The sequence below is a fragment of the Simochromis diagramma genome, unplaced genomic scaffold (assembly GCF_900408965.1).
Source record: "Simochromis diagramma unplaced genomic scaffold, fSimDia1.1 OVJJ01000317.1, whole genome shotgun sequence".
NCBI classification, from domain to species: Eukaryota; Metazoa; Chordata; class Actinopteri; order Cichliformes; family Cichlidae; genus Simochromis; species Simochromis diagramma.
In genome coordinates, this window is record NW_024386994.1 from 1,615,540 (window position 1) to 1,634,812 (window position 19,273).

Here is a 19,273-nt window from a genome sequence, read left to right on the forward strand (position 1 = left end):
GATCACGCCGCCATCTTCCTCATGCCAAAATACAAACAAAGACTGAAACAGGAAGTTCCGGTTCAGAGGAAGGTCGCGCGCTGGACGGATCAATCGGTGGCCGCGTTACAGGACGCACTCGATGACGCAGACTGGGGCATGTTCAGAAACAGCTCCGATGATGACGTCAACGTGTTTACGGAAGCGGTTGTGGGATTCATCGGGAAACTAGCGGATGATACCGTGGAGACAAAGACTATCACAACGTTTCCCAACCAGAAGCCGTGGGTGGATAAAACCATCCGCGACACTCTGAGATCCCGCACCGCTGCCTACAACACGGGACTCACGACGGGGGACATGGACCCGTACAAAGCCGCGTCATATAAGGAGGGCGGTGAAAGAGGCGAAGCAGCGCTACGGGAGGAAACTAGAGTCACAACTCCAACAGAGTGACTCTAGGAGCTTGTGGCGGGGACTAAGGACAATAACGGACTATAAAGCACCAACAACCGGTATGACGAACGCGGCCGTGACTCTGGCAGACGAGCTGAACACTTTCTATGCTCGCTTCGAGGCTGTAGCTAAGGACTCCAACAATGCTAGTGCTAGCGGCGCTAACGGCTGCAGACAGGAAGATACTGCCAGCACCAGAAACGTGCTCGTCATCTCCGAGCATGAAGTAAGGAGAGCCTTCAAGAGAGTGAACACCAGGAAAGCAGCAGGACCAGACGGCATCCCAGGTTGTATCCTCAGAGACTGCGCATACCAGCTAGCTCCTGTGTTCACTGAGATATTCAACATCTCTTTATCTCAGTCGGTGATCCCCACATGCTTCAAAGAGTCCATCATTGTTCCTGTCCCAAAGAAACCCCACCCTGCTTCTCTCAATGACTATCGCCCTGTAGCCCTCACCTCAGTAGTGATGAAGTGTTTTGAACGCCTGGTCAGAGACTTCATCATTTCTTCACTACCAGACACACTGGACCCACTACAGTTCGCTTACCGTCCAAATCGTTCCACAGACGATGCCATCTCTCATCTCCTCCACACATCACTCACTCACTTGGACACTAGAAGGGGGAATTATGTTAAAATGCTCTTCATAGACTACAGCTCTGCATTTAATACCATAATTCCCTCCACACTCACCACCAAGCTGGAGCATCTGGGACTCAGCTCATCTATGTGTCAGTGGATCTCCAACTTCCTAACTGGCAGACCACAGGCAGTAAGGATGGGCGGACATGTCTCAGCCTCCACCACTCTCAGCACTGGAGCCCCCCAGGGGTGTGTTCTGAGCCCCCTGCTGTACTCTTTGTACACATATGACTGTGTGGCCACTACCGGCTCCACCACCATCATCAAGTTTGCTGACGACACCGTCGTGGTGGGCCTGATCTCTGATAACAACGAGACGGCCTACCTGAAGGAGTAGGAATCTGGAGAACTGGTGCCAGAGGAACAACCTCCTTCTAAACGTCAGTAAGACAAAGGAGCTGATAGTGGACTTCAGCACTAAGCAGGAGAGGAACTACCAGACCCCCGTCATCAACGAGTGCCCAGTGGAGAGAGTGGACAGCTTCAAATACCTCGGAGTTCACATCACGCAGGACCTGTCATGGTCCTGTCACATCAACACCGTGGTGAAAAAGGCCCGTCAGCGTCTCTACCACCTCAGACGCTTGAGAGACTTCCAACTGCCCTCCAAGGTGCTCAGGAACTTTTACTCGTGCACCATAGAGAGCATCCTGACGGGAAACATCTTAACCTGGTTCGGGAACAGCACCATGCAGGACAGACGAGCTCTACAGAGGGTTGTGCGGTCAGCTGAGCGCACCATCCGCTCCGAGCTCCCTGACCTGCACTCAATCTACAGCAGGCGGTGCTGGACCAAGGCCAGGAAGATCGTGAAGGACCTCAGCCATCCCAACAACAGACTGTTCTCTCTGTTGAGGTCAGGAAAGCGATTCCGCTCCCTGAAGACCAACACAGAGACACTGAGGAGGAGCTTCTTCCCGCAGGCGATACGGTCTCTCAATCACACCACCACACAGTACTGACCCACACATATGGTTCTTACACACACACTGGACATTCTGGACATTGTTTTCACTTCATCACTTAAATCACTTTAAGCATATTTGCACTGCACAAGACATAATGTGGATTGCACAACACCGGTCACTACATTCTTCATTTCCAGTTAATACTTGTACAGCTGCTGTTATTGTGTATATATTTATTTATATTTCTTCATACATTCTTATATAGTTCTATATTGTGTATTTTGTTGTACAGTTATTTTATTTTCAACTTTAATTTATATATTTTATCTTATTCTTTCCCAGTTAAATTTACCCTTCATTCTAATTTGTGTTGTACAGTTATTTCATTTTTAACCTTAATTTATATTTTATTCCTTCCTAGTTAAATTTACCCTTTTTAATTTTTCATATTTATTTCCTATCTTATTCATAGCCTTTTCCTTTTTTGTTTTCTTTAGGTCACGAGCAGTTGTCCAAGCATTTCACTACATATCGTACTGTGTATGACTGTGTACGTGACAAATGAAATTTGAATTTGATTTGATTTGATTTGATTTGAAATAAATCCTTTGTTCTCTTACCGTCTCGCTTCCGGGTTGGTTTCTGCACCTGTGTCCATCTCTGTTACCTCGTGCCGCTGGGCCGTGACACAAAGCATATTAAACTCCAACATATATCCAAATTAGAATTATAGAAGCGTTTATATTTACTACGATTGCAGGAGAGTTTAGATATAGAATTATGTGAGCCACAAATGTGAGTTTATAGCCAAGACTTAAGTTGGAAAATGATACAATGTCAAGATCAAAGGACACATTATAAAATCTAAAATGCTTCAGTCGTCTAATCTTTATTGAATTCTTCAGTTTAGAAACTTTAGCACCGAGCTGAAGAGCTTTTATGGGATTTATTAGGGATTAATGCGAGCAAATGCTATAGGAAAGTCAAGCAGTATGCCCTACAGCATTTCCAGTTTAAGTTCACTTCTAATTAAGAAAAACAAGGTGACAGCATTTCTACTTAAGTAAGATATTCTGGCAGTCTTTCCAATCAGCAGCACTGTCCTCCCTAACCCGACCCTCACTTGTTTTTCTCTGTTTTTCTCTGTCCTGTCGTCATCTGACAGCAACAACCACAGAAGTAGCAGTGGCAGCAGTTGTGACAGTGCCAGAGGCCACACTACTCTGCCACACAGTGATCTGGCAGTCTGTTGCCTCCTCTGCTTCGTCCTATCATGGTTCTCCTCCCCTTCCTTCCCCCTCACCACCTCTCCTGGCGCCCTCTCTGTCTAAGCTGATAGACACTGGAGCAAGACAAGGGGTCAGCCCGGCCACCAAGCATGTTTGCCCACATCCACCTTTTCACGGAGCATGAGTAAACGTTTGTGTGTGTGTGTCTGCATGCGTGTGTGAGTGGTTGCTGTAATAAATGAGTGTATATATTTAGCATGCCTTTTTTCTTTCTGTCCTCTTTAATTTAGGCCCTTCCTGCTGCTCCTGTCCCATTCATTTACAGTAGATAAATTTTGTTAGTTTTGTTTTCAGGCACAGTTTAAATTTACACTTTATGTGCCTTTAAAGTACATGAAAAGCCAGAGAGTAAAACACTTCAACTGCTGCACCAACTGCAGGCAGACTAAAACAGATTCATCTCACTAGATTTGGCTTAGAGTTCTATGCCAACCGTCTAAGATGCCAAAGAGATGAAATCTGAAACTGTTGCAAAAGACACTCAATTAGGTTCATTTTAAAATGTTATTATCTTAATTTGCCCCTCTTTTATGGAATATTTTTTTGGTTCCAAGTCTTTCTATTCATGCAATAGCCCTTTTCTTTGCAGGCATTATAATATTTCATAAATAATTTTGAATCAAATAAAAGTTCTGTTTTTATCAGGTTTTTCACTCCTTTGCATTATCCCTGAATTATCATCTTAAAACAACCTGTTTTCCTTTTTGTTTGTGAAAGTGTGAAAGTGAAAACAGGAGTATAAATGCTTTCTTTGCTCTTTAAGCTAGCACTATTGATGTCTTATTGGATCTTTGTAATTAATTTGTTTGTGGAATGCTTAAATGTTAGAGACCATTTAAGAAATTTTAAAATAAGACAAATGTAATCTGAGTTAATACAAAATGCAATTTTTCAATGATTTTTTCATTTCTTAAGTCTACCTGGCCACATAAAATTGCCTCCTCTTATTAAATCATGAAATAACTGTGACTAACCACATGTTTTTGGATAGCTAAGTTTAATTTCACCACCTACACCCAGACATGATTACTGCTGAATCGAGAAATAGCTGAACCTGAACCTGTCTGAAAAGTCAACTGGGCTAAAATATCTCATAAAGCTGTACAAAATGCTGTGATCTACAGAAGCACAAGAACAGATGAGAAACATAGCTATTTATATCTATCAGTCTGGAAAATGTTACAAAGCCATTTTTAAGGCTTTGGTGCTCCAGTGAGCCTTGGTTTTATGAATAAAATTACATCGCTGATTACGTTGCTGAATTGTCGCATTTGTAAATTCTACATAGTTGAAGAAGAAGAAAGCTCTGCTTTTACTGACACGCTTCTAAGATTGGGGGGTCTTTTGAACGCAGTCTGTGGCAGCTTGCTCAAATAGCCCTTCATGATAGGGACAGAACATATAGTGTGTCAATATTTGTGAATAATAGTGGCCATATATTTAGTCAGAGGTGAATTTTGAATGGCACATGAAATCTTCTTGTCTATATTTGTTCAAATCCAAGTGGTGTTTAAACGTTGTAATTGTATTCTTGAAATGATTCAGGCTTGTTTTACCTGCTAATGTTTATATTCTCTTAAAAGTCTTTGTTCTACATCAGCCATTTGTGCTTTGAAATCACAGTGGAACTGAGATATAGAAAGATTTCTTTTTAAGGTATAGAAAGATATGAGTCATTATCCAGAAATGGAAAAATAAACTGTGTTGAACCTTCTCAGGAGTGCCCAACATATCAAAGTTATTTCAAAAGTGCATGGATGGCTCATCCAGGACTTCACAAAAGAACCCAGAACAACATCTAAAAACCCGCAGGCCTCACTTTCTTCTATTAAGCTCAGTTTTCATGATTCAACAGTAAATGGTAAATGGACTGGTTTTTATATAAGCACTCAAAGTGTTTTATACCCATTTACACAATTATCGGGAAGGGGGTAAATACTTTTCCTTAACCGGTATGTTTTAAGTAAAAACGAGCACACCATTTGTGTTTGTGTTCTAAGGTGCTGTATGTAGTGTAATCTTATTTGTTTGCATGTGTTTCATCATTTCTGTTTTTCCTCTGTAGGATCCTCCTAAATGATGACATCGTAAACCTTCTGGGAGAAAAATGCAGATAAAATGAGATGAAATGCACAGAGGTAAACACATGCTTTTATGCTTTTGTCAAAGTCTATTCTTTTTGCACCTGCATCCGTTTGGCAATTTCTTGGGATCAAACACATTTGCACACTTTATTATTTATATAAATCTCCTAACATTGTGACAGATAAATCAGGATGTAAAGGTAAAAGTTCTTGAACTACACCTTTATCGAATATCTGTAATTATTCTATATTTTTACAGCAAATGAGCAGATAAGCACAGTGAGATATGCGATTAGACAAAAAGGGTTAAGCCACCTTGTAGGATCTCACCTACTTATGTTCAGGTAAGAACACTAAACACTGCATCACAATTCAACCAGCAGATAGTTATTTAAACCTCCATGCAATGATGATGCACTGAAAACATCTGTGTTTGTCAAACTTTAACTAAAGCTCACAGAGACTCATTTACATATTTTTAAAACCAAATATTTTAAAGTCTATTCAAATGGTCAGAGGACTTAAAGTGGCTTTTAATGATGGCCTGGACTGCACAGCAGTGACACCAGTGGACTCATTCAGCACTATCAACATATGGAGGGATACTCATATTTTCTGTGAAGCCAAGCTGACAAAACTAGTAGTATTGTAATATTTTTCAGGCATAATTTTTTCTCAAGTTTATTTCACTATGCTGTATTTTCTTTACAGTTTAATAAGTTACATCCATGTTTGTTAAAATCCACAAACCACATCTAGAAGTACTGAGACGACTTTTCTGAAGGGGGCCTGCAACCCTGAACGTTTTTGAGTGTTGGTTGAGTATTCCCTGAATTTTTATAAATATCTACTGTGATTTAAGGTCGACCTCCACAATACCCTGTAAGACCTAGTTATTTACTTTCAGTTTAGCACTTCAGACATTATTAATTCAACCTGCTAGTACCACTCATCTTTTTTCTTTCACTGACTCAATGACCCAATTTGTAAAGCAATGAATTACATCTACAGCAGCGCAACTTTTTACTACTTTCCACATTTTAGATACAAACTGAAGACATGAAATATATGAAGCACAATAAATAAAAAATGATAAATAACTCTACATGTGTCTCATATTTTAGGTTCCTGAAAGCAGCTCCCTTTGCTTTGTTGACAGCACTGCCAACCCTTGGCCTTCTCTCAAACGAGCTTCGTGATGTAGTCACCTGAAATGGTTTTCACTTCACAGGTGGTTCATTTGTGGAATTCCTTGCCTTCTTAATGGGGTTGGGACCATCAACTATGTTGTGTAGAAGTCAGGTTGGTACACAGCTGACAACTGTTAGAATTCACATTATGGTAACGTCTTGATGCATTCTCAATCATCCAGGAAAGTAAATCTCCAAAATGTTGATTCTGTTCATCTGGACGTAGCGTTTTGTGGGAGAAACGTTTCGTCACTCATCCAAGTGACTTCTTCAGTCTCAGCTGACTGCAGGTTTCCCCAAATCTTATAAACAGTACATTTGCATAATGACTGAAACCAGCCCACTGAGGGAACAATGGGCTGGGAGGTCAGTTCCTTAATCTTAATTGCATAGCATTGTAAGATGGCGAAAGAAAAGGGAAAGACCATCTCTGAATCGATGAGGGGGCCTAAGGGTACATCTTTCGCCATCTTACAATGCTGTGATTGCAGCCATTCCCCAACTCTCTGTGAATAGTACTCATGGCCATTGATCAGTGGTCTTTGATCAGTGGGTTTTGGTCAGTGGGTTTTGGTCAGTGGGTTTTGGTCAGTGGTTGTTGATCAATGGTCATGAGAATTTGCATAATTAAGGGAAGGAAGACCAGGAGTCCCCTCTGGAACTGAGGATATATTAATCCGAGTCACCAGCCTCAGAAATCGGAAGTTAACAGCACCTCAGATTAGAGCCCAGATAAATGCCACACAGAGCTCCAGTAGCAGACACATCTCCACATCAACTGTTTAGAGGAGGCTGCGTGAATCAGGCCTTTATGGTCAAATAGCCGCTACGAAACCACTGCTAAGGAAAACCAAAAAGACAGACAAGATTTGTTTGGGTGAAGAAACACAAGGAATGGACATTAGACCAGTGGAAATCTGTGCTATGGTCTGATGAGTACAAATTTGAGATCTTTGGGTCCACCCTTTACAGTCACCTGACCTAAACCCAATGAAGATGGTTTGGGATGAGATGGACCCCAGAGTGAAGGCGAAAGGGCCAACAAGTGCTCAGCATCTCTGGGAACTCCTTCAAGCCTGTTGGAAAACTATTTCAGGTGACTCGTAGGAAGCTTATTGAGAGAATGCCAAGAGTGTGCAAAGCAGTAATAAAAGCAAAGGATGCCTCTTTTGAAGAATCCATAATATACCAATTTTATTTGTCACTATATGTTGTACATAAACAGTACAACATATAGTGAAATGCTTGTGTCCTGAACTGCAAACAGGCTGCACTGCAGGGCTGTTTTTTTAGGATTAGGGGTAAACTCAATCAAACTTGCGACCCTCACTCCAGAGGTGTGTAGTCTTACCACTACACTATCCAGCTGCTTAAAACTTACAACATGTTTTCATGTTTTGAGTTATATCACACTTTTTTGTTTATTACATAATTCCATATGTGTCCATTCATAGTTTTGATGCTTTCAGTGAGAATCTAATATGGAAATAATCATGAAAAACCATTAAATGAGAAGGTGTGTCCAAAACGTTGACTGGTTGTGTATAATATACTGGTCCTCTGCATTATATCCTCACACTACAAATGAGTGGAAGAATTTGCAGAAACCGCCATTGCTTTTTTTTTTTTTTATACAAGTCTAATTTCCCTAAACTTTTTTGGACTTTGCACTGCAATGAAAATGCAAATAATGAAATTTCTGGGGAAGCTTTTAATTCCCTTGGACTGAAGTTGCGAGTACACTGGTTGGAAATGTGACTAAATTAAAAATTTTTAACTGATGATGGTGCCGTATGCAAGACATAAAAGAGCCATGAATATTTAAACAAAACTGTAAGGCTTTCTGTTGCAATAGCATTTATTTATTTATTTTCAGGATTCAGCCTGTCTTTACCAAATTCCTTGAACAAAATATTGAATCTGCACTAAAGCAATAGACTGACTGGCACAGCAACATTGCCATTCATTGACTCGTTCTTTTAGTAACCCAAGAAAAACTTGGCTAATGTAATTTGTTTTAACTGAGACATAATTATTACATTAATTAAGTTGTATTAATTTTCTAATTGCATTTACTTACTTCACTTTCTGAAGCACATTCACATGTAGATTTTGTAGAGCAATGCACCAGCACCTCTAAAGAAGCAATCTGGTGCTTTGCTCATGGTCACGTTGATGATGGTTGACGGTGCAGAGAAGGTTTTACACACTCATTTTTCCCTACCAATTTTTTTTCCAGGCTGATATGGGTTCCAGGACGCCTCTAGTCAAAAGTCTGCATTTCTAATCTGCTGTGGGTCCTGCTGGTTCATCACACTCCCTCTGCCTCTTCCACTCCACCAGTATTTATTTTCTCTCCCTGGGCCAGACAGATGGGAGTGTTCAGGAATAAAAGCGTCGGTATTTACCATATTATTTACTACCATCAGTGCTAGCCCCTTTGGCCATGCCAGGCTAAGAAAAAACACCTCCTTTTCCTCCTCCTTCTCTTCCTTTTCTTTGGCTTTCCTGGATCATTTAGGATTTATGTGGGACAACTATCCTGTTCAAGCCATTTAGTAGCTTGATCAAAGATGTGTCAGTGCAGCGATTCACTGCACTGACCCACGGGTTAAGAGTGGGTTTCATTCACTGTGTAGCATATATATCATACTGTGACAGATGAATGGTTTTGTATCTCTGTGGACAACCTGAAACCAAATACGGACACTAATGGATTTCTCTCTGCAACGGGAAAAAAGTCATATAAAGTGAGTGGCAGGAACGATATTATAAAGAATGGAGGAAGATATTAATCTGGGATTTTTATCAAATGTACACCAAACACTAGATGAAGACAGTCGATGTTGTGTCATCAGCGAGATGACAAGAAACTTGTACACAGTTTCACTTATGTAACAGATAGTATGCAGTGAAATTTTGATGTGCCTTTATGCATATAGTTGCATAATAATGGGAAAGTCCTGCTTTTCATTAATTCACAAGACTATTAATTCCAGAGCTCAAAGTCCTAATACCAATTTTCTTATACAACATTACTCATGCTAACAGAAAGACAACTTCTAATTAGAGCACGTTTTAGCTTAAAGAATGAGCTATGTCCATAAAAGTCTGTATTAAACGGAACCTAATATGCTCATTTTAGAGGGCAGATTTTCTCACCTAGAGTCTACTGGAACAGCTGTGCATGATTCACAGTTTAAAATAATCCTTTTTATCTCATACTGGGCCTTTGCTTAGCTCCTTGGTTAATCCACTGTCTGAAATAAGCTGCTTTAGCTCCCTTTAAGCCAGCTTTCTTCTGATTGGCTGTCCCTTTGGGAAAAAAGAAGAAGAAGAAGAATGGAAAGTGGGTGGGGCATATGCTCTTGCTGCCAGAGCCTTGGTGCCCATGTGAGGGCTATGATCGCTAACTGACATCATGCAGAGCCAAGAGTTTAAAAAAAAGTATTAAAACAGTCGGATGCCTGAGCTTTTGGCTCACACTGAATACTTGCACAGATGTTGGCCTCGTTATGTGAAACTTTGGCCATGCTTAATGAGCATCCACCTTTAGAATAGTAAATGTCACAGACAGACAGTTGCCAGTCCTTTGAAACTGTGGGCACAAATTAGATTATTTAATTCACCACTGGGATAATGTCACTATCAATATAATCAATACCCTTAAGATAAACTGTTTTTAATACTCAACAGGGCCTGCGTGAGTGCCTTTCTATACATGCGTGCAGGAACAGCTTTGTGTTGTGCATATGTGTGTGAGATGCTGTGAGTGTGTAATTATGGGCAGATTATGGAAGAAGCGGACAGCATGAAGCAGTCTTTGATGGGATTAAACACTCAATTACTTAGCTAAGTCTGCCCAACCCCTCCTCCTACCAGCACCACCCGTGCACACACCCGCATGACTCTCAGGTTGAAACATCTGTGAGTACACAAAAACACATACACGCATAGATAAACGACAAATGATGCCATTCTCACTTCTGTTGACAGGAAGTGACAACAAGTTTGGAGCACTTTGTTTTTGCAGGTCAGTAAGTGTTGCCATGACAACAGTGTAGAAACATCCCATTTTAGAACAGGAAGTGGCGTTGCTCCCCTTGATGTTACATTAAAGGCAGTGTTTTTAGATTCTGTATTTTTTATATGTAGTCCAGATTCAATGCAGTCATTTAAACATTATGTTATAGAGAAAGGAGGCGCACACTTACGCGTGAATGTTTGCACCATGGAAGGAGAAGCGTCTCTGGCAAAAGGAGGCTGTGCAAACTTGACCAGGAGATTCTAAGAAAATGCTTGTTCACTTCTTGCATTAGTTTGAGGTTCTTTATGTTAACTAGTACTGAGGCTTTACATATCTGTGATAGACCTCTTGCCCCTTAATAGCAAAGATAAGCTTCAGCCCCTTGTAATCTTGAATTGGATAAGCAGTTTAGAAAATTGATTGAGTTATCAGCACAATGAGGAAGGTGAGTGTTTAACATCCACATTCAGACAAATTCTGTTATAATATGTTATTGTTCTTTGCTCAGAACACCTTAAAAACATAGTGGAGAAGGACTTTTGGAATCAATGCTACTAAAGAGCATATCAGATTTTCTTTCAGCACAGTTACCCTTCAGACTGAGCAAACAGAGCTGATCGATTCTATCTTACTGAAAATATAAGACAAAATCTACAAATGTCATTTGTTATTCAAACTATCATCCCATCTGAGATGTCCATTTGCCTCATATTGCTATATCAAATCTTTCCCGTCCTCTGATAGAGGCGATTAAGGAAAGTCTTTGACTACATCCTTAAAGCTCTCTCCAGTTGTTGCAGTTTCAGAATTCTTTAAATGGGTTAGTCTCATTTGAGCACTGGGATAATGTGTAGCATACTCACCATAGCAGAGCTTAGGGGAGGGGCTATGTTATTCTGAAGGGTAGTGAGAAAGCTACATTTCTTGGTGTTGTCTTTATTTCCCAAGTATATTTAGAGTTATAATTAGTTTTCTTATCCATTCACGAATGGTAATCCAATATTTACTATCCCTTTTATCTCTGTTTGTGGTCCATGATTAAATTAGTAATGCTCAGCCGAGTTCACCAGCAAGTTCCTAAATCTTTGTGCCTGCTGTTTGGTGGTAGGCATGTGGTTTACTGTCTATTTGTTTTTCTGATAGAAAGCATGTGCCTTTTGAGCTCTGAGATTGACCCAAAGGGAAAAGTAGGTGTAAAACTAAAACGTTGTACATCTCTATAAAACAGACCTGTAGGGGTACAGTCCAAATTTGCGGTGAAAACCACCTTAAACTAAGTGATGATGATTCCAAAGCTGAAGGGGATGCTATCAGCTTCTCCTATTTTGAACCTTTTTTTATTTTAAATGTAAATAACATATATAAAACAAGTGTTTTCATTCTTTTATTGATTGCTATATTTCTCTCTGCACAACCTCTACTCCACTGTCCTTTACAAGTTTACTTTTAATAACCACATTTCCACTTCCACTACCAAGCAGATATTGTCCCTGTCAGTGGCCTTTTACCAACAAATATATCTGACATTTGAATTCACACATTAAAGTGTGTGTCCTTGCCCTACTGTATAGATACATGGATGTAATAGGGACTTCTGAGAATGCCTATTATCTACCTGTATGGGTGTGTGGGTTGAGAAATTGAGGGCCAGCTACTGTGGAAAGGTCAGGTCCCCAGTCAGGCACAAGTGGTGGTACTTGTTTATTGTACCCTTTGGAGTTACTCAAGTCTTGTAGTGATTTACAGTTACTAATGTTTTTCATAGTGTCTTACATATAACCCCATGACATTAATAGCAGTCACTTTTTCATAACATGTTACTAATAATGCCAGAGCCTTTGTTTCTTCTCTATCAGCAGCTGTTTAATCCAGCTGCCTCAAACTTTGCAGGTAATTGAAGTAACACAGTGATGAGGTTGTTGAATACTCACATTTCAGCTAAAACCTGTGAAGCAGTTTATAATATGGCTAAGGGTGTAATTACATGGAATTTTTATATACTTTATTTGAAATTCCAACTAATTATATTTACCTACAAATACTTAAATGTAAGTCAACTAGAATAAGGGGACAACAAGTCAGCTTTTTACAAGAAAGAAAAAAAAATACTATAAGTACATTTAAATAGCTTGTCGGTAACTTTATTTAGCGCGTGGGTGATTTAAATATTATAAGCAAAGTGTCATTTTAGGTATTTTAAGGAATGCACAAATTGTGGGTTTTTTACAGGAAATGAAACAAAAATTATACAACATATATATTATATATAATAATTATTGCGTTAGTAATTACAAATATTGTGTATTTTCTTGATAATTTTGACAAAAAACAAACAATATTTTCCCATCTTACATTGTAAGTCTACTGTACTTTTTGGGCTGCAGGCTGTATTATGGGGTGGCGTAATCTTGCCTACCTCCCAGGTATTTTACTATAAAAGTAGTAAAGGGAGAAAAGTCCTTATTACATTTATGTCGGTTAAATAAAAGTGCAATTGAAAAATAGAACAGCCATCATGCTCATCAACATAATGAATATTAAATATAGAGATTTAAAATTCAGATGTAAAAAAGGCAAAATTATTTCACTCCAAAAAGTACAATAGGGAAATATTTTTTATTTATCTGCAAAATTACCACGAATTACTAAAATTACTCCTTAAAATTATTTACTTACTTATTTGCTTACTGCTTGATACCCTTTTATGTCTGCCTTATGTTTGTAAGATTTGTAAATAAATAAATTACATTGCAATTTCAAATAAAATACATTGAAATTCAGTTCACTTACAATAGAACTGCGCCCCTTGAGGGCCATATCACCAAGTGTTACCAAAAGTTATTCTGAGACAATTTAATCTCTTAGCTCACTTTAATTTCTCACTATGATACCTGCAAAAGTGAAAAATAGCTGTGTGTTTATTTGATTTCTTTTCTTTGACACTTACTTTTCCTTGATGACTAAATGATAAATATACTGGTTTTTATAAAGCCCTTTTCTACGTGAGCACACAAAGTGCCTTATACAACTTGCCTCATCCTACATTTAAGTGCTTTTTATCTATCATTCATGCTCCAACAGATGCATCAGAGAAACCTGTGGTTAGTATCTTACCTTTGGATATTTAGCATGCACACTGGAACAGCCAGGGGTCGAGCTACAGCCACCCCCAGTAAACAGTTTGCTGGAAAGCTTCACAACAACAAAATTAATGTTTTGACAGGTTTGGACAGAGGTGGCAAAAGTACAAACATTTTGTACTTACGTAGACGTTCAGATACTACTGTCCAGTAAAGGAACTGATTCAAATTCCAGATGCAAGTAAAAAACTAAAGCCTCTGAAATGTACTCAGAGTAAGAAAGTAAACAGTAGCTTTTTGGAGGATGTTTCTAACAGCTATTTTTGTGCAAAGCTAGCTGAGCCCTGTGCTATATGAATGTATTAATGTAATATTAAAATAATATTAGCATATGGGAATAAAGATTTTGTTTCACTCTAAATTTTAATTCTAATAAATTTTCTTAGCTTGAATCATTTATGTAGAACATGAGAAAAATATTAAAATTAAATTACAATTAAACTGAATTAAATTATATAAATTAAAAACATTATTTTTTTTTATTTTCTTTGTCTCTAAACAGGAAAATTAGTACAGTCAGAGTATTTTAATGCCAATTTTAAATAACACATTTAGTCTACCTCAGTTTGTTTTGCAGCACATTTCACAACATAAACAAACATAATATCACTTGTACAAACCTAATATGTGATTTAAAAACATGAGCATTTACATGTAATCTTTACATTTCCAGGTTTATCACACCTCACTGTGCAGTCCTTACCATTAAATCTAACATCTCTTCTTCCTCTCCTCTCCTGTCCTGTCTTTCTTATCTTTCTCCATCTCTGAGTGAAGTCTCTCCTTCTTTTATCTCCCTGTGAAATACAGCAGCTGGACCTTTAGCTAGCGACACACTGTGTGACAAATTGCACACAAACAGTTTGCTGATGTTTTTTGAGCTGATAAAAACATTGCATTTGAAATTAATAAACGAATAGGACTGCCTTTCACTTGTTACTGTTTATGATGTGTGACGGCTCCCCTCAAATGCATTAAACTAAAAGTAAAAAGAAGTTTTGAAAATGTAAGGAGTAGAAACCGTAGATATTTGTTTAAAAATGTGGGGAGGAAAAGTAAAAAGAATATTCAAGTACAGATACCGAAGAAATCTACTTAAATAGACTACTGTAACAACATATTTGAACTTTGTTACTTCACACCTTTGGGTTTGAGACAGCCACAGAAACACACATGTAAGCATTCAGTGAGTGCATCCTTACAGCTGTCCTCTTTTCAGAACAGTACATTTATACAAATAACAAACCTGGGATTGAAACTGTGTCATATATAGGAAATTGTATGAGTCAGTGTGATACATTAAAAGTATCACTAGTTTAAAGCGGGTGGCTGTAGCTCAGGTTGTAGAGCAGGTCATCTACTGATTGGAAGGTTGGTGGTTCAATTCCTGGCTTCCCTAGTCTGCATGCCAAATATCCTTGGACAAGATACTAACCCTAAATTGCTCTCCGATGCATCCATCGGAGTATGAGTGTGTGAATGGTAGTTAAACAGCACTTACAAGCACTTGCTTGGGTGAATGCACAAGTTGAGTGCTCAGAAGAATAAGAAAGTGCTATATAAGAACCAGTCCATAATACTAACAGACTGGTATTTGGTGGTGCTAATAAGACCAAGGCTGTGCTGCTGATGTTATTAAGCTCAGGTGCCAGCTCAGAGATGCATGTGATGATGTTTTTAACGGTGTTTAAGAAAATAATATGGAATTGTTATTGTAATGAATGAGTGGTGTTAACCAGTTAAATGCTACTATTTAGAAGAAAAAATGCTGTCCAAACACTGTGTTTTCTTTCCTGTTTGTCCCATATAGCCATTAAGACTTATTGTCCCTGACATGGTAACTGTAAAGCAGGCGCTTGCAAACCAATTCTCACTTTTCCCCAATCGACTTCTCTTTTCCACATTGGTGAACAATCGCTATGAAAAAATGCATGACCTTTGTTTTTATGGACCATTTGCGTTACAGAAAAAAATGCCAGAGTGTGATTCTTCTTACTACCTCTGGTACTAGAGGAAAAAGCCAACAGCCCTCAAAAGCTCTGGGCAGAAAAACGCCTATATAATACGTGTGTGTGTGTGTGTGTATTTGGTGTGGTCACCTTGATCCACAAGTTCATTTTGAACTTTCATGCACCATAAAGAGCCATCAGGCAGATACTGTAAACTCATGAGATTGAGGGGGGAAACAGCAAAACAGCTCTTGCATTAAAAGGTTGACTCCAGAACAGATGGGATGCTTCACTCGGCTGACAAAGCCCAAGGCCTAGGACCAGACTCAATCATGATGACCAGTCCACTGTAGCTTCCACAAGAAATAGCAAGTAAATCTTGACTGCCTGAGATCCAAACATCCAATTATTCAGTGTCAGGGAAAGCCTTTCCTCTACAGAGCCTGACTTTATTTGAAAAATCTGAACAGGCCAAACAGGAAATGTGCTTTTATTTCCAGAGGCAGCCAAGAGCTGAGACTGAACGCCATTTTAATGAGCTTTCCCAATGAGGTGCCACCTGTTTTATCCAGATAATTGGATGATTGGCCACCCTTAAACGACCCCTGCTTGGCAAGCAGTTTATTTCTTTCTTTTTTCTTCTTTCTTTCTTTCTTTCTTTCTTTCTTTCTTTCTAAGAATAACCTAACAAAAGCACGTAGATCTCACATTGTTATTAAAAGGCCTTGACAGATGATGATAAAACTAAAATCAGACTGCAGACAAACATTTGGCTTTTATGTGAAGAAATTAGTCTTGCCTGCCACTGTAAACCTTCCCAAGCAGCTTAACTGCAGAACTTTGATTTATTCATAGTGTGACATCAAACATAAATCCATTCAGATAAGATGAAAAATACAAAAAAAAAATGCTGCACATACAGTATGTGGTTTCAGCATTTGTGGAACAATATATGCCAGTGATGCAACTTTGTCTTCTTAATTTTAGAATAGCACGGTGGTGTATTTGGTTCAGCTGGACCACAGAGATGTTGCAGTGCACTGATTGCTTTAACAATTAATTTACAGTTGCTTTTGTCATTCTGAGTGCATTTGCTGTATAGCAGATATTAGACTCCACGCTGAGGCAAATGGCACGATTTAATCCATTTCACACTGAACAATTGGTCCACAGTCTATGATAACTTGATAATTTCATGATTTCACACTGCTCTTTTACATACAGCAGACATAGCCAGCTGATGCTCTGCCTGTTCCAACGTCCTGGCATCTTATGGGGAAAGATTATTGACAAGAGACACACCAGGGAGATTCAATGTCAGTTATAAATGCAAATGAGCACACAGGAGAAGTTGTAGAGGTTTACCCACATGCATTTGACATTTAGAACTAGAGAATCTACTGCACATAAGGATTGCAGACATTTTGGCTTTATTACTTATTCATTCATTTGTTTTTCATGTATTCGTAGTGTTTATTTATTTATTTAACGACGTCTCTATTTGTGTTAAGTCTCATCACGGTCAGATTGTTCACTTAACTGAATGTTTGTTTTAAAAAATCATTTAACTTTTACTTTCAAATTGAAATATTTGCACAGCTTGAGCTTCAAGCTTAATGAGCTTTCCTGGATTCAATCCATTTTTCATGAGCACACGAAAAAACTAACCATCACATATTTGCCTTTCATATTATCACACACTGTAATTACACAACAACGTGAAAGTTAATGAGTGGATTCATATAGCAAAAACGAAACATGTTACATACGCATTTCATACATATATCCTACTGAAGCAGCTATTCACATATATTTTACTAGGAGCGATACCTTTGTTGGGTTGACTTGTGATTGTGATCAAAAAACTAGCTAGCTAACAACTTGAGTTCAGCTTTTGATTACCTGGCATTATGCTCTTGTGTACCTCTGTGTACTTTCAAAAGCAATCACCCACCTGCTTTGGCAGTCAGCTTGCTTGTTGCCTTCTTGTGTGTATTCAACCTGCAGGCAGTACCTCCAGACACTGTCAGAGGTTTTATTTCTCAGAAATAAGCCACAATAAAACCTCATTTGTTATTTCATGGGCAGGATATATGTTGCTATTTACAACATAATAGATAGGAGGAGAGTGTATCATGTCTTAATGTGTATCATCTGGTTTGAGCAGAGTGATAATTTCAGACAGATTTGGTTCAAAATAACTATCTTATCATACCATACCTGTTGAGAATGGGTACCGAAAATTAGCAGAATTGCTCTGTCTCTGATTGCTGTTTTTACATAGAAAAATAAACCTTGTGCAGAAAACAAAAATTAATGACACTCATTTTTGATTCAAACAATGGCATCACGTCTATTCAGCCTACCTGTGTTTGCAGTGATGACACTAGCAGGCTCACTTGTTGTTGTGCTCCATTAAACAGTCCACAGTGTATGGTATAACACACTTTGTAGTGCGGAGGAGGCTTGCCTGCCCATACCACAGTCTTGTTTGTGTACAGTAATTACACTAAACTCTAACATCTGTGTTGTTTATTTCATCCAAAACAAGAGCATGTGCTGTAGCACCTCTAGGAGACGGTGGGCAAAGTAGCATAAACCCATGCTGTTAATGTTTAATTGCAATTAATGACACAGGTTTTTACACAGGATCCAAGATCAACGCGTTTTAAAATTCTTCAAATCATCACAACTGCACTTCGTGTCCAAACTTTATAGTGGCCTTGTCTGTCCTGTCATATGGAGGAAACCCTATAGAAGCCAGGTAAGGGGGCCAGGAGGCTTCCCCGAGTCATCCTGAAAAAGTAGGCCTAATCCTCCCAGACAGCGGGGAACGGCTGCTATCCTGGCCTGTCACAACCACTCTGGGCCCTCACGGCTGAGGCCGTCACAATGAAAGCCAGTGCTCCGCAGAGAAGAACAGGACATGGGGGAGAGGAGGAGGGACAAGGGGCATAAAGGAGAGGATTTAAATGCTTGGCTGTTCTTTTTATGCCACCCAGAGGACTCAGGTGGAGCAGGTGGATTTATGATACCACCGAGAGGATAGGAGGCTGCACTGGGCGTGAAGGATATTAATAGTTTTATTATTTTGTCTTTTATATATGATCCACCTTCTGGTCATATGGTATCCTTGTGTCCTTGTGTACTTCTATGTACTTTCAGAAGTAATCAATGGCAATGCAATGGCCTCACCACAGACAACTGTTTGCACACTGAGATTTATGGCAGTGTTGTCTGACCACCATCACTTGTTTCCTTCCACTTTCAATCCATCCATCCATCCATAGCAGCAGATAGGTGATGAACACAGTAAAACATTTATTGACTAATTTTCCTGAAGATCAGATGGAAAGTTCAACAAAGACAAATGAAATGTGCATTTTTGGACTTTGACATGACATGCAATGGGAGTACGGCCAAAGTATTGGCAAACATGCAATGTGGAGCAGCTTTCACTGCCCTGAACAGGTGCCAAAAAAAGAACAACCCATAGGGTGAGCAAATTTAAGCCCACTGGGGGCAAGGTGGGTTTTTCTTCTTCTGTCATATGTGAAAAGCTTTCCCCTGAGCACTCAGTCACATTAGAAATTCCATCAGCTGTGG